The 22,157-nt window shown below is 38.7% G+C and overlaps 1 pseudogene across 1 annotated transcript in view; it reads right to left on the bottom strand.

Moving 5' to 3' along the window:
• Positions 1-14,046: 14,046 nt before the first annotated feature.
• Positions 14,047-22,157, bottom strand: part of LOC308340334 (integrin alpha-V-like) — a 39,041-nt pseudogene continuing 30,930 nt past the window's right edge. Inside the window, exons 16-21 of the transcript in view lie at positions 21,968-22,049; positions 21,380-21,485; positions 20,415-20,573; positions 19,308-19,418; positions 14,242-14,355; positions 14,047-14,145 (exon numbers count right to left, since the gene is read on the bottom strand). The product of the transcript in view is annotated as an integrin alpha-V-like (transcript). The remainder of the gene's footprint in view (positions 14,146-14,241; positions 14,356-19,307; positions 19,419-20,414; positions 20,574-21,379; positions 21,486-21,967; positions 22,050-22,157) is intronic.

Genomic DNA, 22,157 nt, shown 5'->3' on the forward strand with positions numbered 1-22,157 from the left:
GAGTACGATATGAAAAAGCATACTATGCCCATAAAATGTTCCCAGTGGAAATAAGCTGATAATAATACTTAACTGCAAACATGTGCTACATTTCATAGTGGAGGTGGGGGGAGGGAGTAAGGACGGCTCAAACGGTGGGACCATGAGCCACAGAGAATTATCCACAAATTTTGAAACTGCATGGAATTTTCCCAGCTGGATTTTGAAGTTGCTTGGGACCTGTCTTTTTCCTTCTACATTTTTCCTATTTTTAAACCAGAATGTTTATAATTGTTATATGCCTGTCCCACCATGGTATGGCGGGAAAAGATAACTTTGTTTCTTTGATTTCACAGACTCATATATAGAAATTGTATCCCAGGATGGATCATAACCCTGACTTTACTCATATCTAATTTAGAGGATTTAGATGACAAGATTCAGAACATTCAAAGTAATGGGATTAAGGAGGACTTTGGGACTTTGAGTTGATGCTGTAATAGTTTGACTTTTTGGGGACTTTGGCATGGGATTAATGTATTTTGTATATGAAATTGAAGTGAATCTTTGAGAGATCGAAGTGAATCTTTGAGAGATCGAAGTGAATCTTTGAGGGACAGAGGTGGACTGGGGTGGACCTAATGCAGCTCCCCCCGGCCCCCCAAAAAGATGTCCATGACCTAATTCCTGCATTCTGTAAATATATCACCCTTCATGGCAAAAGGACTACATACTAATTTATAACTGTTTTATTGTCTAGGCCATGATAAAATAATGAGACTCATAACGACCAAGACTGAGTAGATCTAGGAAAGGATGTGGAGTGGGTAAGGTGAAGAACTGAATTTGGCGTATTAGAGCGAGAAGAAGAGACCTTCTCTGTATGGTGGGCAAACGACCTTCTCAGGTCTGTTACTGAACCACTGCTCTACTGCAGCTGCTTTAGGGTTCCCTTGGGAGGCTAGAGCTGTCCAGTGGGAATAAGGTGAACTTAGTTACCACTATGTCATCTCTGTTACTTGGGAAACACTGAGTACTTGTGGGATGATTGAGGAAAGACCCTTGAGGCTCAATTTGTGCCAGTAATTTAATACCACATGGTGGTGAAATGCTTGGCTTTGGTTTAGTATTAAAGGTTTAAGTCAGGGGCGCCTGGGTGGCTCAATGGGTTAAAGCCTCTGCCTTCGGCTCAGGTCATGATCTCAGGGTCCTGGGATCAAGCTCCACCTGGGGCTCTCTGCTCAGCGGGGAGCCTGCTTCCCTTCCTCTCTCTCTGCCTGCCTCTCTGCCTACTTGGGATCTCTGTCAGTCAAATAAATAAATTAAAAAAATAAATAAATAAAGTTTTAAGTCAAAGTCAACACTAGTATTACTAAGAAGTAGGAAATTCGTTATTCTTTAATAAAGTCTTCCCTCTCATTCCCTCACTAAAGTGTACTGAGAAATTCAAAATCATTCACTTGTCTGCCAGTTAGGTGATAAAATCTCTGAATCTTGAAAGTGCTTATGTCACTTACAACCTCAAAAAGAATTTTAACTGCACTGTTCAAAGATGAGAAAATTTATAAGATACAAAATGTCTTGTCTTCCACAGGAAATTTACCACGTATCTTACACAAGATCAAGAATCATTTCTATTACTCAGGTGGAGAGCATAATTCTCCAAATTAAGTACTACTAGTATATATCATTCAGTACTTTTTGTGAATAACCTTGTAGTCATTAATTAATTTTCTGAATACAAAACTGGATAAAAAGTAATCCCTAGAGATTCCATTTTGATACTCTAATATCTGAAAAATGGTAGAGAAGAACTTAAAAATTAATTACCTTAAAAATTTTTTTTAAAATAACATGAAGGTAAATTACTGTATAAAGTTCAAGTTCAAAATCTAAATCCTCCTTTTATTAAAACAACACCAATTTATGTATTTGTTACTTTTCAGGAAATAAAGCTGACGACGGAAGTGAACCAGGGTGCAAAAGGAAATGAAACAATGTAACTCTAGGGGGTTCAGAACATTCGGAAAGTGAATAAAAGTATCACTTGGAAAGGTATTGGTATTGCACCAAGGCACATTCAGGCATCCCGGCCTATCCACTGGATAGTAACAAACCTGTTTTATATAAAGGGTCGCTAGGAATCTAGGCAGTCCTGCACAGCAGAAAGCACACGGGACTAGGAATTTGAATATATAAGCTTTAGGCCCAATCCAGTCAGTACGAATTTGGACAAGAAATGAACTCTGGGCATCATTACCAGTATGTAGGGGTGGGTAAACCCTTTCTACCTTGCGGTTTTTAGCTGTTGGACCGTGATGCACATTGATGGTGTTTAGGGTTCACTGACTGAGCTTTCACAACTGTATGGTTGCTACATTTTACCAAATCTGGCAACTTTTTGGTTTCAGGTTAGTCTGTCTCCATTTTCTCTCTCCTCTGACTCCTTTTCTTTTACACCTAGATTGACCGAGAGTCACTGAGGCCATTTATTTTGTAATCCAGACCACTACCCCCCTCCCCCATCCCCATTTGGTGCTTCAGTCTAGGTGCATTCTATTGCCCTCTAAATTCACAAATTCTTCCTTTTCTCTGTTTACTTTTAATCCCCCTCCAATGAGTTTCTGATTTCAGGTACTGCATTTTTTAATAATAAAATGTCCACTTGAGTCTTTTATTAATTTCCAGTCTCTTCTGAAATGCCCATAATTTCCATGTTTTTCTTGAGTTTTTAACATATTTATTTATAATTGTTACTTAAAGTCACACCTGCTAAATTGTTTGTGGGTCTGTTCCTATTGACTCTTTTTTCCCCTTCAAACTATGGGTAACATTTTCTTTCCACACACACCCACACACCCACAACGTTGTGGATGGAACATTGCAGTCCTTGTACGTGGTCTTCCGCTCAAAGTAACTGCCTAAAGGAGCAAATGAATTACACGTGGATCACCTTTAGTTTGTGGAATCTTGGTTTTACGCTTTGTTAGAGGGGCCAATGGCGTTGCTCTCCATCCTAGGGCTAATCAGTCCACCTTGGAATGTGGTATTTATTCCCAAGGCATAGCTCCTCCACGGTGTCAATGGAAAGACTGGGTGTTTCCAAACTCTTGTCCCTCCAATCTCATTTCTCCTACCGTGGACAGTGGCTGAAGTAACTGCTCAGCTCTTCCAACCTTCCATCTGCTGTTCTCCTTTTGGGGCCCTTGGAGTCTCACTAGAGCAAGGTCATGGTCAGGGTCAGAAAAGGATTTGAGGGCAAAACATTCCTCCCTCCCAAAATGTGGCTCCTTTCTTTCCTCAGTTTTTATCCATGATGGCAGTCCCATTGTTCCAGGAAAATGAAAGCCCTTTTCTGCTTGCATTCTGTCCAGCAACAGAAAGTAACTTCCAGGAAAGAGGTGGTTCCCCTCTTTAATAAGAGTTGAATCTGCTCCAGTTTCTGCTTTTACTAACTTCAGTGTTTCCAAAAAGTTTCGTTTTTCCCTTCTTTTGTTCATCGCTTACCATTTTTATCTGATAAAAGTTACCTTGCCACTATTGGAAATGGAAAACCCTTTTAAATTTTAAAGCATCTATGATTCTGTGATTTGTAATTGGTGTATTTTAACCTTAGGTTCCTTTTGCTCTTTTCGTGTTACCTTTTTTCCAAATAAATAACACTCATAAGGAATTCAGACTTTCAGAGAGGCGCTTCTTTGAGGTCATCCTCTTAGTCCATTATTGCTGGCTCATGTGATTAAAAAACAAAACTGTGATCACAGAGGAAAATATACAAAAAACTGGCACCATATGCTCAAGTTTATTGAACAGACGCAAGTTACACATTGGAAACTAAGTAGGACACTATAGCAGTTTTCACTAACTCAAGCAGGTCAGCAAATGACAAGTTTTAGAAGACACACATTTTATGTCTCACCCAATGTGGGTGATCATAAGAGAAGCTAAACAAAGAAAATTACTACGTTTTTGGGTAGCAAATTAATTTGATATATAGTTCCAAGTTAGTTTAAGATATTTCAAAGTGTTTCAGAACTAGTAGGGAAGAGGTCATGTCCAGCCTGAAATAAAATGTAGAATGTAGGGACTGGCCCAGACAGCCACGGCGGAGGCAGCTGCTAGAAGCCAGCACTCTGGACTTCTCCTGGTTTTGGTAACACTGGGCATAAGTGGGGGCCCTCGCGACCCCTGAGATCGTGACTGGGGACGTGTTCTGCCAGCGGCAGAGGGGGAATTTATGTGCTCTGGAGCACCCAGAGGGGAGCAGACTGAGGCTTCTCTCTGAGATGGAGGTCTGGGTGCAGTATGCTTTCCTCTAAACCTCCAAAGAATGGCCAAAAGCTGCCAAGGGGAGGGGGAAAAAAAAAAAACCCTCCAGAGAACAAAACCTGAAAAACCGGTTTCCTCAAGGCCCAGCCCCTTGTGAGGGGGCAGGAGAACTAAACTCTAGCAAGACTGCCTGAAAAACCATGTGGCAGTCCCCTCCCCTGAAAGCCAGCCCCCACCCCCCAAACAAACAAACAAACAAAACCCCAAGAAGACAACCCCCACTACTTCATAGATACAACTTTTATTTTTAATTAATTCCCACTATTCTCATTCTTTTAAATTTTTTAATATTTTTTAACCTATTTACCATCACAATGAGATGTTCAGTACAACAAATTCCATAACCTTTTAACTTGAACTTTTTTGATACATACGCCTGTGTTTTTCTTTTGCTTATCTATTTTTTTAATTTTTAAATTTTTTTATTTTACTTTTTAAAAAAATATTCATATAGAGATAAGCTTCAAAGAATCCCCTTTCCCCAATCAAGGCTACCCCTATACATAAACCAGTTTTAATCCCCCTTTAACTCAGGAAAGTTGAGTCTTTTAACAAAGATATCAAGATACATCCAGGGAGAATCAAAATAACCTTCCTCACCCACACTGACAATTTATAACCACCCTCCCATGTTTTTCTTCTGTCAGTGTTTCTGAGCATTTGTTTTTGTTCTGGTAGTATCTACATCTTATACTTGGGGTTCATTTTGGCTGGGTTCTTTTTTTTCTTGTCATTTACTTTTGTTGGTCTTTTTGTTTGTCTGTTTTTGTTTGTATACTTTATAAATTGTACCTTTGGGGCCCATTCGGGCTGGGTCTTCTCTTTTATTTATTTATTTTTCTCCTGTCTCTCTCTCTCTCTCTCTTTTTTTCTTTTTTCTTTCTTTTTGGTGGGGAGTCCCAATTGCTCAGAAGCATTCCAGGGTGCACCGTGCCTGCACCATGGTTGATACATTCAGCTGCACATACCCTCAGCCACCTCTCACCAAAATGACTAGGGGGAGGAATGCCCAATAGAGGAAAAATTCAGAGACTGTGCCGTCTCCATCAGAGCTATTGGATATGGACATAAGCAGTATGTCAGAAAGGGAATTCAGGCTAACAATTATCCAGGCAATGGCTAGATTGGAGAAAGCTATTAATGACAAAATGGAATTGATGAGGGCAGAAGTGAAAGCCACCAGTGATGATGTTAACAATGCTCTCAATGAGATCCAATCTAATCTAAATTCTCTAACATCTAGGGTAACTGAGGCAGAAGATAGAATTAGTGATCTGGAGGACAAACTGATAGAGAAAAAGGATCAGGAGGAGGTCTGGAACAAATAGCTTAGAAGCCATGAAAACAGAATTAGGGAAATAAATGATGCCATGAAATGTTCCAATGTCAGAATTATTAGAATCCCTGAGGGGGAGGAGAAAGAAAGAAGACTAGGGGATATAGTTGAACAAATTCTCCATCAAAATTTTCCCAAACTGGTAAATGGAACTAGCATTTGTGTCCTAGAGGCAGAAAGGTCTCCCCCAAGATCATAGAATCTAGAAAGACCTCGAGACACCTGATTGTAAAAATGATGAATCATAATTGTAGATAGGAGCTCTTGAAAGCTAGGGGGAAGAAATTCCTTACGTATAGAGGAAAGCCCATCAAAATAACATCAGACCTGTCCACAGAGACCTGGCAAGCCAGAAAGGGCTGGTAAGATGTATTCAGGGCACTCGATGAGAAGAACATGCAGCCAAGAATACTTTATCCAGCAAGACCAACATTCAAAATGGATGGAGAGATAAAGAGCTTCCAAGACCTGCAAGGTTTAAAAGAGTATGTGACCACCAAGCTGACACTGCAGGAAATACTAAGGGGGGTTCTATAAAAGAGGAAAAATCCCAAGAATATCATTGAACAGAAATTTATGGAGACAATCTATAGGAACAAAGTCTTTACAGGTAACACGATGTCAATAAAAACATATCTCTCAATAATCACTCTCAACGTGAATGGCCTAAATGCGCCCATAAAATGACACAGGGTTGCAGATTGGATAAAAGGACAGGACCCATCCATATGTGGTCTACAAGATACCCATGTTGAACCTAAGGATACATCCAGACTGAAAGTGAAGGGATGGAGAAGCATCTTTCATGCCATTGGGCCTCAAAAGAAGGCCAGAGTAGCAATTCTCATATCAGATAAATTAGATTTTAAACTAAAGATGGTAGTCAGAGATACAGAAGGACACCACATCATTCTTAAAGGGACTATCCACCAAGAAGATCTAACAATTGTAAATATTTATGTACCCAATATGGGAGCAGCCAATTACATAAGAAAACTGTTAATCGAGATAAAGAGTCATATTGATATGAATACATTAATAGTAGGAGATCTTAACACGCCTTTCTCAGAAACAGACAGATCATCCAAGCAGAAAATCAATAAAGAAACAAGAGCATTGAATGACACATTGGACCAGATGGACCTCATAGATCTATACAGAACGTTCCACCCTCAAACAACAGAATACTCATTCTTCTCAAGTGCACATGGAACCTTCTCCAGAATAGACCACATACTGGGTCACAAATCAGGGTTCAACCGATACCAAAAGACTGAGATTATTCCCTGCATATTCTCAGACCACAATGCTTTGAAACTGGAGCTCAACAACAAGAAAAAGTTTGGAAGGAATTCAAACACCTGGAAGCTAAAGACCATCTTGCTTAAGAGTGTTTGGATCAACCAGGAAATCAAAGAAGAACTTATGCAATTCACGGAAACCAATGAGAATGAAGACACTTCGGCTCAAAACCTATGGGATACAGCAAAGGCGGTCCTAAGGGGGAAATACATAGCCATCCAAGCATCCCTCAAAAAAATTGAAAAATCCAGAATACACCAGCTGTCTTTACACCTTAAAGAACTGGAGAATCAACAACAAATTAAGCCAACTCCACACACAAGAAGGGAAATAATCAAGATTAGAGCAGAGATCAAGGAGATAGAAACTAGAGATACAGTAGAAAGCATCAATGAAACTGGAAGCTGTTTTTTTGAAAGAATCAATAAGATCGATAAACTATTGACCAAACTAATCCAAAAGAAAAGAGAGAAGACCCAAATTAATAAAATTATGAATGAAAAGGGAGAGAACACAACTAACACCAAGGAAATAGAAACAATCATCAGAAATTATTATCAACAGTTATATGCCAATAAGTTAAACAACCTAGAAGAAATGGATGCATTCCTGGAAAACTATAAACTTCCAAGACTGAAACAGGAAGAAATTAACAACCTGAATAGATAATATCTAGTAATGAGATTGAAGCAGTGATCAAAAATCTCCCAAAAAACAAGAGCCCAGGACCTGACGGATTCCCTGGGGAATTCTACCAAACTTTCAAAGAAGAAATAATACCTATTCTCCTGAAGCTGTTTAAAAAAAAATTGAAGCAGAAGGAAAACTCCCAGACTCTTTTTATGAAGCCAGCATTACTCTGATCCCCAAACCAGGCAAAGACCCCACCAAAAAGGAGAATTTCAGACCAATATTCCTGATAAATATGGACGCTAAGATTCTCAACAAGATCCTAGCTAATAGGATCCAACAGTACATTAAAAAGATTATCCACCATGACCAGGTGGAATTCATTCCTGGGTTGCAAGGGTGGCTCAACATTCGCAAATCCATCATTGTGGTAGAACAAATCAATAAGAGAAGAGAGAAGAACCACATGGTCCTCTCAATTAATGATTTGGCAAAATCCAGCATCCATTCCTGATTAAAACGCTTCAAAGTATAGGGATAGAGGGAACATTCCTCAACTTCATAAAATCTGTGTATGAAAAACACACAGCGAATATCTCCTCAATGGGGAAAAGCTTGCAGCCTTCCCTTTGAGATCAGATACACAACAAGGATGCCCACCCTCACCACTCTTGTTCAACATAATTCGGAAGTCCTAGCAACAGCAATCAAAGAGAAATAAAGGTATTCAAATTGGCAATAAAGAAGTCAAACTCTCTCTCTTTGCAGAGGACCTGATACCTTATATGGGAAACCCAAAAGACTCCACCCCCAAACTGCTAGAACTCATTCAGCAATTCAATAATGCGGCAGGATACAAAATCAATGTACAGAAATCAGTTGCTTTCTTGTACACTAACAATGAAAATACAGAAAGGGAAATTAGAGAATCGATTTCATTTACTACAGCACCAAGAACCATAAGATACCTGGGAATAAACCTAACCAAAGAGGTAAAGGATCCATACTAGAGGAACTACAGAACACTCATGAAAAATTGAAGAAGACAAAAAAAGATGAAAGACCATTCCATGCTCATGGATCCAAAGAATAAACATCGTTAAAATGTCTATACTGTCTAGAGCAATCTGTACTTTCAATGCCATTCTGATCAAAATTCCATCGGCATTTTTCAAAGAGCTGGAGCAAACAATCCTAAAATTTATATGGAATCAGAAGAGACCCCAAATTGCTAAGGAAATGTTGAGAAAGAAAAACAAAACTGGAGGCATCACGTTACCTGATTTCAAGGTTTACTACAAAGCTGTGATCACTAAGACAGCAAGGTACTGGCATAAAAACAGACACATAGACCAGTGGAACAGAGTAAGGAGCCCAGATATGGACCCTCAACTCTATGGTCAAATAATCTTCGACAAAACAGGAAAAAATACACAGTGGAAAAAAGACAGTCTCTTCAAAAAATGGTGCTGGGAAAATTGGACAGCTATGTGTAGAAGACTGAGACTCAACCATTCTCTTACGCCATGAACAAAGATAAGCTCGAAATGGATAAAAGACCTCAACGTGAGGCAGGAATCCATCAGAATCTTAGAGGAGAACTTAGGCAATAACCTCTTTGATATCAGCCACAGCAACTTCTTTCAAGACATGTCTCCAAAGGCAAAGGAAACAAAAACAAAAATGAACTTCTGGGACTTCATCAAGATCAAAAGCTTCTGCACAGCAAAGGAAACAGTCAACTAAACAAAGAGGCAACCCACGGAATGGGAGAGAAGATACTTGCACATGACAATGCAGACAAAGGGCTGATATCCAGGATCTATAAAGAACTCCTGAAACTCAGGGTGCCTGGGTGGCTCAGTGGGTTAAACCTCTGCCTTCGGCTCAGGTCATGATCTCAGGACCTGGGATCAAGCCCCGAATTGGGCTCTCTGCTGACCAGGAAGCCTGCTTCCCCTTCTCTCTTTCTCTCTGCCTGCTGCTCTGCCTCCTTGTGATCTCTGTCTCTCTGTCAAATAAATAAATAAAATCTTTAAGAACTCCACAAACTCAACACATGCAAAACGGATAATCGTTTTAAAAAATGAGCAGAAGTCATGAACAGACACTTCTCCAAAGACATACAAATGGCTAACAGACACATGAAAAAATGTTGATCGTCATTAGCCATCAGGGAGATTCAAATCAAAACCACATTGAGATACCACCTTACACCAGTTAGAATGGCCAAAATCAACAAGACTGTAAACAACAAGTGTTGGAGAGGATGTGGAGAAAGGAGAACCCTCTTACACTGTTGGTGGGAGTGCAAGTTGGTGCAGCCACTTTGGAAAACAGTGTGGAAATTCCTTAAGAAATTAAAGGTAGAGCTTCCCTATGACCCTGCAATTGCACTACTGGGTATTTACCCCAAAGATACAGATGTAGTGAAAAGAAGGGCCATCTGTACCCCAATGTTTATAGCAGCAATGGCCACAGTCGCCAAACTGTGGAAAGAACCAAGATGCCCTTTGACAGACGAATGGATAAGGAAGATGTGGTCCATATATACTACGGAGTATTATGCCTCCATCAGAAAGGATGAATACCCAACTTTTGTATCAACATGGATGGGACTGGAAGAGATTATGCTGAGTGAAATAAATCAAGCAGAGAGAGTCAATTATCATATGGTTTCACTTATTTGTGGAGCACAAGAAATAACACGGAAGACATGGGGAGATGGAGAGGAGAAGGGAGTTGAGGGAAATCGGAAGGGGAGGTGAACCATGCGAGACTGTGGACTCTGAAAGACAATCTGAGGGTTTTGGAGGGGCGGGGGGTGGGAGGTTGGGTAAGCCTGGTGGTGGGTATTAAGGAGGGCACAGATTGCATGGAGCACTGGGTGTGGTACATAAACAATGAATTCTGGAACACTGAAAATAAATTTAAAAAATAGATAAAAATTTTAAAAAATGTACAACGTACCTTTCAGGTGTAAATAACTGCATTTGTATAACTATAGCAGAATCCCTCCTTCCTACTAACCAAAATTTTAATAAGTTTAAATCTCTGTTTAGATTAGGTTTACTAAACTAACAATGACTCTGAAAATTATCTAGGTTTGGTTACATTGTTATATTGCACTTGAGAACAATGACAACAAAAATCAAGGATTTGGTACCTCTCCCAAGAAGCTCATTACATATCAGAAATTACAATGAAATACAAGCATATATGCCTGGGGTTCATTGTTCAAACTAGCGTATCATCGAATTAAAAGGGCTAGTCTCCAAAACACTGAGTATTAAGTTATTCTATTTGCCATTTTTGATTCTATATTCAATGTCTGAAATTTACTTTTTTTTTTTTTTTTTTTAGAGAGAGAGAGAGAGAGGAGGAAGCAGGTTCCCGGCTGAGCAGAGAGCCTGATGCGGGAGGACTCTGGGATCATGACCTGAGTCGAAGGTAGAGGCTTTAACCCACTGAGCCACCCAGGCGCCCCTGAAATTTACATTTTTTATTTGCCAAAGTACCACATATACAAACTATCCAAGAGAACATACAAAGTGACATTAAGATAGGTGATGGTCATACACATGTATTTCAAAAATTCAAATTCTTCTTCTTCTCCAAGGTTGGTGCTGTTTTGCAACAAAGAAGTGTCCATCAATTTACAGTTTGTTTGCCTTATAAAAAGCAGCTGATCTATCATATACTGTACTTTTGCCACTTAAATCTCTCTTGGGGTCATCATTAACTATCACAAGTCTTTCATGGCCCTCTTAAGGAAGTCAGTATAAATACAGTCTCTTTTACTGATTCTTTAACTTTCTTGTTATATGAAGTATTGATGAGAATTTACTATGAAATAGTAGTTTCGAAACACAGGTAAAATTGTGGCACTGAAGTTTTAATTGTTTTATACTTCAGAATTATGAAGACCTATATCATAATAACAATCATCATCATAATAAAATAATAATAATAATAATTCATCACAAGAGAATGGTAAAGGAGGAAGTAAAGAAAGAATATCCTTCACATAAATGTTTCTCAAAATATCAATTCTGAAATAAATGCTTACATAAGAAATCGACAACAGAATCATAGTTCTTACCAATATTAAATGCTTTAAGTACCCTGTATCCCACTCATGTTTTTTAAAACTGATCAGATTATTAAAATTTTACACTCAAAATGGATTTTAATTCTCAATAAATCATAAACACAGTAGTATTTCAAATGTTTGAAAATCAAAAGTTTTCATAGAACTATTGTCTGATAAATTTCACATGCTGCTTCAGGGTAAAAAGAATCCCAACATTTTCCCAAACATTTTTCTCAAAGAGTAAGCTTCCAAATCATTCTTCTATCATATTTTTGTAGAGATATGCATTTTCATTTTTTAAAGGAAAATACTACTGCTTAAAGTACATTTCATAAAAGGGAACTTAAAACATCATGCTTCCAATAACAACAATATCCTTCAGTCTCCCATACAAGATTACACCTTGAGATAGAGGCCATAAAAGGAACAGAATATGCAAAAGCAAACAGTTACATTTTCCTAAAAATGTGAATTTCTATCCAACATATACTTTCAGAGAAGACTTCTATTAGGTGAGAAAACAAGTGTGAAAGTTGTCAACTTAGTGACTGTTCAGTGGCAGACCCTAGAATAAAAGTATTTTTTCTTAAAAAACTTTAGACTTACTGGTAGTAAAAATAAGATCTTTTAAGCTACTAATAAAGTCTATACTACAAACCTATTAATTTTGAGATTCATTAAAGTGAAATACAGGGTCTTGTCATGTTCTAACATATATAACTCACATTCCTCTGTTTTATGAATACATTCTAGCTTAGCCACTTGTGTAAGGAATTAGAATATAAGACATGGCAGATAAATTTCAATTATTTTTAAAACACAAAAAAATATTCAGTTATTTGAGGGAAATATTTATCATTGCCTAATGAGGATAGCAGTTAAAAACCTACTAAATTCTCTTAAAATCTTTAAAAAAAAAACCTACTAAACTCTCAATCTCTAAAGCATAACATGCTGTAATTGCACAAAAATAGGTATAATTAGGAGTCATTCCCAGACCTGGAGGAACTGTGAATAAATCACATATTCCTCTAAAAGAATCATCACCCTGCAAGCATATAAAACTATAATGTGCCACCTGTGCAGTTTTTAGTATAAAAATCCTAAAAAAGTAATTTATGTTAATAAAACTACAAAAGTTTTAAAAGGATCCCAATAACTTGAATTGCTTATAAAAGTAAGTTCTGTAGTTATTTTGGTAGCTGGGACTGGTTTTACACACGATACCTTGTTGAAACTAAGGTAATACCCCTGAGAGTAGCGTCATGCTATTTCTGGAAGGAAACCAGCAAACCACGTTGAGAGTTTCGGTTCAAGCTTTCTCGTGGGGTTGGGAGGGTGGATGCAGTTCCTGTAATTTGCAAAGATTCCTCTTGACCTTCGCTCATTCTCAGTAAGATTTTAGAAATAAAAGGAAGAATACATATATAGGAAGAAAATAAATTAATCACAACTAAAAATTCTTGCTCTAAGAGCATACTACAAATAAGCAAGTTTATCAAAGAAATAGTCTTTTAATTTAAATGTTTGTTTTGTTTTGTTTTGTTTTGTTTTTTTCACAGACAGAGATCACAGGTAGGCAGAGGCAGGCAGAGAGAGGAAGGGAAGCAGGCTCCCTGCTGAGCAGAGAGCCCGATGTGGGGCTCGATTCCAGGACTCTGGGATCACGACCCAAGCCGAAGGCAGAGGCTTAACCCACTGAGCCACCCAGGTGCCCCTTAAATGCTTTTTTTTTTTTTTTTTGGTATTTTAAATAGTCAGACTAATACAATGGAATACATGTACTCTGGAAATGATTCCCAACTGCGTACAGCTTTTAGCATCATGATGATGAGAGGAAATTAAACTATTACACAAAAGAGGCATTTCTGATCATAGAGTTTTTAGTATAGGTTGGCTTACAGCATTTGAAATAGAACCTAAACATACACATTAAAATGTAAGGAAATGGATTGTGGATTAAACAAAAATTAACATGTAAAGCATGTTAAAGTAAAAAAAAAATCTACCTTTAATAATTCTGGGGTGAACGAGTAAAATAATAATTAACTAGGTTACGAGCCTATCAGGTAACTTCTACAATAGTTAAGGTATCATTATTTAAAATAAAATAAAAAAAAATCTTTGGCATTGAACTGAGTACATTTATTCCATTTCCCCAAGTCAATGACTTACCGATGTGGAGTTGAAAGTATCCTCACTTGGAAGGTTTTTTTTTTTAAGATTTTATTTATTTATTTGAGAGAGAGAATGCACACAAGCAGGGACGGCAGAGGGAGAGGCAGGCTCCCTACTGAGCAGAGAGACCGATTCGGGCCTTGATCCCAGGACCCTGAGATCATGACCTGAGCTGAAGGCAGAGGCTTAACCCACTGAGCTACCTGGGCGCCCCAATTGGAAGGTTCTTATAAGGAATATCAATGATGTTAAAAGAAGCAGATGACTTCAGAGAGTATGAACGATTCTGGTTTTCTTCCTGCATGGAAATAATGAAATGATTTCTGATGTGAAGCCTTTTTCATGTCTTGGAGAAAACGGATAGACTGGTGAATGCTGTTATCTGTCCACTTACATTCATAAAGGTCTCAGTCCACAGCAGGGACTTTACATACAGGATGGCAGTCTTTCCTCTGTCTAGTCGTCCAACCTGGCAGACAATCTTCAGGCACTCAGCAATCCCACAACCCTGCCGGAACAAATTCTTTACTTACAAGAAAAGTATTTGTTGTTTTATGTGAGGGCTAAAGAGATGATCCAGATTCTTTTGCCTTATAAGAATCATGTTTAAAATGATAGGCTAATAGTGGAGTTATGAATGCTTTTTCTTAAAAGGGGTCAGTTTTAGGGGCACCTGGGTGGCTTAGTCAGTTAAGCGTCTGACTCGAGCTCAGCTCAGGTCTTCATCTCAGGGTTGTGAGGTCAAGCCCCGTGTTGGGCTCCACACTGGGCATGAAGTCTACTTTAAAAAAATAATAAAATAAAAATAAAGGAGTTGATTTTAATGTGATTTTTTTATATAAGGATAAGATCTATAATATTAAAAGATGTATTTTTTATGGCCAGAAATCAACATTCTTCTAGAAAATTCTAAGATTTTAGAAGTCAACATTCTTCTAGAAATTAATATTCTTAGGTAAACCCAGAGCACGATAATTATAGTAAGACATAAATATCAGATCATACTATGCCTATGCAAAAGAAAAAGAAACAGAATGAATCTTGAACACCTGTGCCATGATAGACCCATAGAAATCAAGTGGCATGCTGATGGGTGCCGTGCTGAATTTGCTACATTCAATGTTTTTATCAATAACCTGAAAGCAGACAGTCAAAGATAGGAAATAATGACCACCTTGCATGTGCTGGCCAAACTGCATTAGACCTGTCACATTCATAGTTACAACAATGCTACCCAGTAAGTGGCACTTCTAGTTGATGACAAAGAATAACCAAGTTTCCCTGACCCATGCAAAGGCATCTGTGAGAAACTGGTAATTAATATCACATTTAATGGTGAAAGAAAAATGCTTTGCTCCTAAGATCAGAAATGAGACAACAGTGCCCACTCATGACACTTTTATTCAAATTGTCCAGAAGGCCCTAGCCAGTACAATTAAGCAAGAAAAAAATTAAATAAAAGGCACCCAAATTGGAAAGGAAGAAGTAAAACTATCTGTTCATGGATGACAGGATCTTATACACAAAAACACTAAAGAATCCACAATAAAACTATTAGTGCTAATAAACAAGTACAGGGAAGGTACAGAATGTGAGACTGATCTATAAATAACTTGTATTTCTATATACCAATAATGAAAATTCTGAAGATGAAATTAAGAAAGCAATTCTATTTAAAAGAGCATCCCCAAAGAATAAAATACATAGAAGTAATTTTTTTTTTAAAGATTTCATTTATTTACCTGACAGAGAGAGATCACAAGTAGGCAGAGAGGCAGGCAAGAGAGAGAGGAGGAAGCAGGCTCCCCGCCGAGCAGAGAGCCGGATGCGGGGCTCGATTCCAGGACCCTGGGATCACCACCTGAGCCGAAGGCAGAGGCCTTAACCCACTGAGCCACCCAGGCGCCCCTACACAGAAGTAATTTAACCAAGAAAGTGCAAGATTTACGTACACTTACAAGTACAAAATATTTTTTAAAGAAACTGAGGGAGACCTAAATAAGTGGAAAGATAGCTCATGTTCAAGAATTGAAAAACTTACTATCATTAAGATGACAACACTCCTAAATTGTTGCAGATCCAGTAAACCTGCTACTAAAATCCCAACTACATTTTCTGTAGAAATGATCAAGCTGATCCTAAAATTCATATGGAATTGTAAAGAGCCCCACATAGCTAAAACAATCTTGAAAAAGAAGAAAATGTTCGAGGACTCACTTCTCAATTTCAAAACTTACTGCAGAGCTATAATAATCAAAACAATTTGGTACTTGCATAAAGATACATGTATAGATCAAAATAAGACTCAAAAATATAAAATTTAGAAAACCAAAAAACTTAGGCATAAATGTTCAGGATCTCAGGTTAGGCAATGGTTTCTTAACTATGACAGCAAAAGCAGAAGCAACAAAAGAAGAAAAAAACTTGACAAATGTGAAAGTCTTCAAATCAGAAACCTTTTTGCATCAAAGGGACACTACCAAGAAAGTGAAAAGACAATTTACAAAATGAGAGAAAATATGTGCAATAATATCTCTGAAAAGGGAAATGTCCGGAACACATAAAGAACTTGTTATGACTTAACAACAAAGGCAAGCGACCCAATTTAAAAATGGGCAAAGATGGGGTACCTGGGTGGCTCAGTTGGATGAGTAACTGACTCTTCGTTTCAGCTCAGGTCATGATCTCCGGGTCATGGCGTGGAGCCCTGTGTTGGGCTCCATGCTCAGTGCTGAGTTGCTCTGCTTGGGATTCTTTTTCCCTCTCCCACTGCTCTTCCATATGCTCCCTAAAATAAATAAATTTAAATAAACAAACAAACAAAAACGGGCAGAGGATTTGAAAAGACATTTCTCAAAAGAAGACCTACAACTCAGAAGATGCTCAACGTCATTAGTCATCAAGGAAGTACAAATAAAGCCACAATGAGACACCACTTCACACTGACAAGGAGAATTTTTTAAGGCAAAAAGAATTTTTTAAGGCAAGCGCCAGTGATGGCAAAGGTGGACAAATTGAATTGCTGGTTGGGAATAAAAAAGGTGCAACCACTTTGGAAAAGTTTGGTAGTTTCTCAAAAGTTAAACAGAGTTCCCATGTGACCCAACAATCATACTCCCAGGTTTATTTCCAAGAGAACTGAAAACATGTCCATGCAAAAACATGTACATGAATGCTCATAATGGCACTATTCAAAGTAAACAAAAAGTAGAAACAATCTTAATGTTCGTCAACAAATGAATAGACAAAATGTCATATATCCACACAATGGAGTATTATTCAGCCATAAAGAATGACTGAAATACTACTATATGCTATAACATGGTGAACCTTAAAAACATTAAACTGATCAAAGGAGCCAAACGCAAAAGACCATGTATCATTTGATTGCATTTATATGAGATGTCCAGAACAGACAGATCCTTAGAGGCAGAAAGCAGACTGGTGGTTGCTGGGACTGGTAGCCATTCTGGAAGAATATGGATAGTGACTCTGTAATGGGGACAGTATTTCTGTCTGAAGCCATGAAAATGTTCTGGAATTAGATAATGGTGGTGGTTGCATGATGTCACAAATATACTAAAAATCACTCAATTGCATACTTCAAATTGGTTAAAATGGTGAGTTTTACATCATGCAAGTTTTATCTCAATTTTTTAAAAATGTAGTTGTGTAGGAGGATAATGTGCAGAATCAAAAGTGGGGTGGGGGTTAAAAGTAATTTCTATTTCACATGGGTTGGTGAGGGACGTCCGGTCATAATCTGCCAGTTAAGGACACTGGAAGGAGATGGGAAAACAGGCCACAGGTTTATCTGGACAAAGAGCATTCCAGGCAGATGGGAGAAGAATTTTCAAAGCCTGGTTGTAGAAACATGTTTGGGGACATCCATTCAAGGAAAAACTAAGGTGGCCAAGATATGAGGAGCCAAGCAAGGAGAGGAAATGCAGCCGGCAAGTTCTAAGGGCCTAGATCTTGTTGGGCTTAAAGGCTTTACATGCTCTGGCTTCCTCTCTGACTTAGATGGGAAGGCATTTAACATGGATTAACAGGCTCTCTTCTCCATTTGAAAAGATCACTGTGGCTCCTATTAGGCAAATAAACCGTAGTGCGGGGGAGACAAATATGGAGTCCAACTAGAAGTCTGGCAATAATCCAAGTGAGAGAGGAAGGTAGCCTTGGTGAGGCTGTAACAGTGGTCTAGCTGCTGGGACGGGGCCAGATTCAGGGCAGTCTGAAAGTAGATATTGATGGCGTTGGCTAACATGTAGGAGGTGAAGTTTGAGAGGAAAAGAGGAGTCAATCACAATTCCCAGGCTCTGGACAGGCCTTACCAAAGTGTGGAACACTGCAGAAAGAGCAGAGCTGGGAAAACTCAGTGGTACATTCTTGGGAAAAAATGTAAGATTACTGTTAAATATTTAAGAGGAGTTCCAGCGGGCTGTTGGATAATGGAGTCTGGCATTCAATGCCCAGGATCGGGTTAGGAATGTAAACTGAAGTCATCCACACAGAGATAGTGTTTATAGCCATGAGAGTGAACAGCATCCTCTAGTATAGCACTGTCTGACCGGAGCTCTGCACAATCATCAGTATGAGATATGATACTGAGGTATGAGATGATGAGGAATCATCAGCGCGTCCCAAAGTAGGAGCCACATGTGGCTACTTGAAATATGTCTGGTGTCCGTAGTATTGGACGGCACAGATCTAATGAATGAATGTGTGTGGAGCAGGGAAGACATCTGAGATGTAGGCCCTGGAACACTCTTTAGAATTAAAGGTCTGGAAGTGAAGAATGAGAAGCAGCTAGTTGTGACAGGGGAGGGGCCAAGAGAGCCGTGTCTCGGAAGTGAACGAGGAGTGATGGCACAAGTGACGGACAGTGCCAAACGTCGCTGAGAGTTGAGGTAGATGAAAAAACTAAGACCTATGGAATTTGGTGATGTGAATGTAACTGGTGCTTACGAATGAATATAAACACTGTCCTGGATTCCCCACTGGCTTGATGGTTTGCAGATCGGTTAAATTTCAAAAACTTAAATGATAAGCCATTTTATAACATTATAGTCCTTACACAGACTGATTCAACAAAAGTTGGTCATAATGCTAATGATTCTTGTAATATATTTTTGTTGAGGCCTCCTGGGTTTTTCTCCCAATATTGCACTAAAGCCTCCAAGATTAGGATGAGGTCAAGAAAGAGGTCAGTTAGAGTACAGCCAGAAAAATAAATTGGAATACAAAATACTTTTGTTAGCAATCTACAAAGATAGATCATTTGAAGAAAATCTGGCATTAATTTGACTAGGAACAAGGACAGTAAGAGGAGTGAATAGTGTAAAAATATGTGGTTCTTCCAAGCACAGCTGCCGCTATTTTTGAAATGTTCTCTGGCATCGGTTCTATAATCACATATTTTTTAATGTCTAATGTGCTTGTTGTTGAAGTGGCGCTTACCAAAGTGTGAACATCGCCCTCGCTGAGGGTGAGATCCCGCTTGGTGACGAGATGGTTCCCACCCCCTTGGCCAGGAACTGTGTCATTCTTTTCGGTTTGTGAATTTGAGATCTAGGGTTACAGAGAAACCGATGGTATATGATAGTGGAAAACATTTTGCATTGATGTTTTGGCATAAACTGTTACACATGATTAAAACCCGGCGGCTGAAAATGTATTAGGACAAATTTACCACTTAATATGTGGTAGAAAGTAAGCACAGAGAGTCCTTAGTATGTGGAAAGTTACCTCTGCTTAGCCATGATTTTCTTCTTCCCTTGCACAGCTACGGGGGACACGGATAACACACAGGGAAACGGCCTGAAATTTCATAGTGCCCAACTGTGATAAGTGTCAATCATGAATGTATATCATTTCAAAAGAGCTTTTTGTTCGTTTTCTTAACTTTCCTTAGTCCAAATTGGGCAATAGTTTCTTATCCAAATACATATGCTAAGATGTCCAAAAGTACAGAACTCCACAAAATGAAGTTTTTCTAAGTCATGGAAGTCAAAAGAGCCAGGTTAAGTAAAATGTTAGATCTTTTTCCAAAGACAAAAATTTCAACAACAAAACACCCCGTCACAATATCATATGTGGATAAACCACAATGCAATGGACCCAAAGTCAAACTGGGTCTTTCCATAAGTAAATGATTCATTAGGACTTCTCAGAGTAAGGAATTAATCCTTACTCATTATACAAGTAAACAATTTAATCCTTAGTGTACTGGTTATGAAGTAAAATTTTTGTAGAGTGGGTTTGTGTTATTAAAGCATTTACTTTATTTTGGGCACCCGGGTGGCTCAGTGGGTTGCGTACGTGTCTACCTTCCACTCTGGTCATGATCCCGGGGTCCTGGGATCGAAGTCCTGCATCGGGATCCCTGCTTTGCACGGAGTCTTCTTCTCCCTCTGCCTCTCCCGTCCGCTCATCTCTCTCTCATTCTAGAATAAATAAATAAAATCGTTGAAAATAAATAAATGTTTTATTTCATACATTTCTCTCATAGATCTAGAAAGAAAAGAATTAAATATCATACTGAAAAGTTGCTATTAAGCACATTACCTTGATTCTCCAAGGGTTGATCTCCACGTCTGACGCACAGTTCGTGGGCCTGTCAGCTCCGTACTGAAGCATGTGTAACAACGAGCTCTGGCTACGTGTGTCAGGCCACTGAAGATTTGGCACTGCTTTGCTGAATGAACTTGGGCCGTTGTTTCTGAGCTAATGGGGAAAAGAAAATGTAAATACTTTGAGCAAAAATCTATTCCATAATCCTCCCCCTACACCAGCCTTAGCAAAAGATCTGAACGGCAGCAGAGGTTCCGTAGTCACTCCGACATTCCAACATGATCAACACTAGGCAAAGGAGATCAACTCAGCATTTGTCTCTACTACATGGCAGTATATGTCAGGATGAAAATATATAACAAGAGGAAAGTATGAAAAAGTTTTCAAAGGAAAGACGGCATAGAATATTTTCTTTCTGTAGGAAGAAAATTTGGATGATCTGCTATGGGCACTTTCAATTTTTAGTTAGAACTGCAAAAAATCCACATGAAAATATTCAACAATGACCTATCACTTTTATTCAAGTGAAGTAACTGGTTCTGGACAATTTGTATAAAGTGCATTCTTTAACTACTTGAAGCTATTTGTCTTAAGAAAAGGAACTTCTGAATAGGGAAAAAATTCAAAGAAAGTTCTGATATATCCTTAAACAATGCAGTTTACATAATCATTAAACACACTTTTTTTTAAAGATTTTATTTATTTATTTGACAGACAGAGATCGCAAGTAGGCAGAGAGGCAGGCAGCGGGAGAGGGGGAAGCAGGCTTCCCGCTGAGCAGAGAGCCCGATGCGGGGCTCGATCCCAGGACCCTGAGATCACGACCGGAGCTGCAGGCAAGGCCCCACCCACTGAGCCACCCAGGAGCCCCTAAACAGACTCGTTTTTTATAAGTCGCCTATCTGTTCTTCTCTTTAAAGGCTCCGACCACATATCAGTTACAGCTAACAACCGCAGACCTCGTGGATGTGCTGAACAAGTGGTCTGGCATCTTCTCCAGTCTCAGGGCTCTCCTTACGCTCCCAGTTTGGAATTGGAAGAAAGATATGATCAGGACTTGAAACTCTAAACGATGACCAAAGAAAACTTACCATGATTACAAAACGATATGGTCAGTTCATTTTCAAAAGTACCCTGTATCCAAATGAATCTAATCAGAACTAATTAAAAATATACATATTTAAAAGAAAAAGAGTTGTATGTGTATGTGAACATGCACACATACCTGCGCACAAACTACTCGTTGCTGAATCTCATGTAATGGGTGAATTGGTAAATGAAGTTGCATCAAAGTTCAACACTTATTTTGTGCCTGCTGTTGCCGCATCTGGTTTATTTCTGGAGGATACCAACAAATATTTGGGGCTTTGGAATACATCTAGGACCTTACTTCTACAGAAGCTCTAGCTCTGGTAAAACTACCGGGAAACTTGGGAGGATCCTTCCCACAAGAAGCTACTAAGCCTCGTAGCTGCTTTTAAAAAGTAATTGCATTTTAAAGCAGCTTAAATCTCACAAGAATGAGACACTCAACTCAGTAATCATACTGACCTTATCTCAACAGAGGCTAAGACAGCGAGGTCAACTCTGTAAGAAATAACTTGGCTTACCTTGTCAAAGAGATTGGAGCTGAAGAAGAAAAAATATATATTTAGGCCTGAACTAAGCATGATCATCTTCAAAGACATACTGAGGCAAATGCAGTGAAACAAATGAACAAATTAAAAGCAACAAAGA

This window comes from Martes martes (genome assembly GCF_963455335.1).
Source record: "Martes martes genome assembly, chromosome: 3".
Taxonomy (NCBI): domain Eukaryota; kingdom Metazoa; phylum Chordata; class Mammalia; order Carnivora; family Mustelidae; genus Martes; species Martes martes.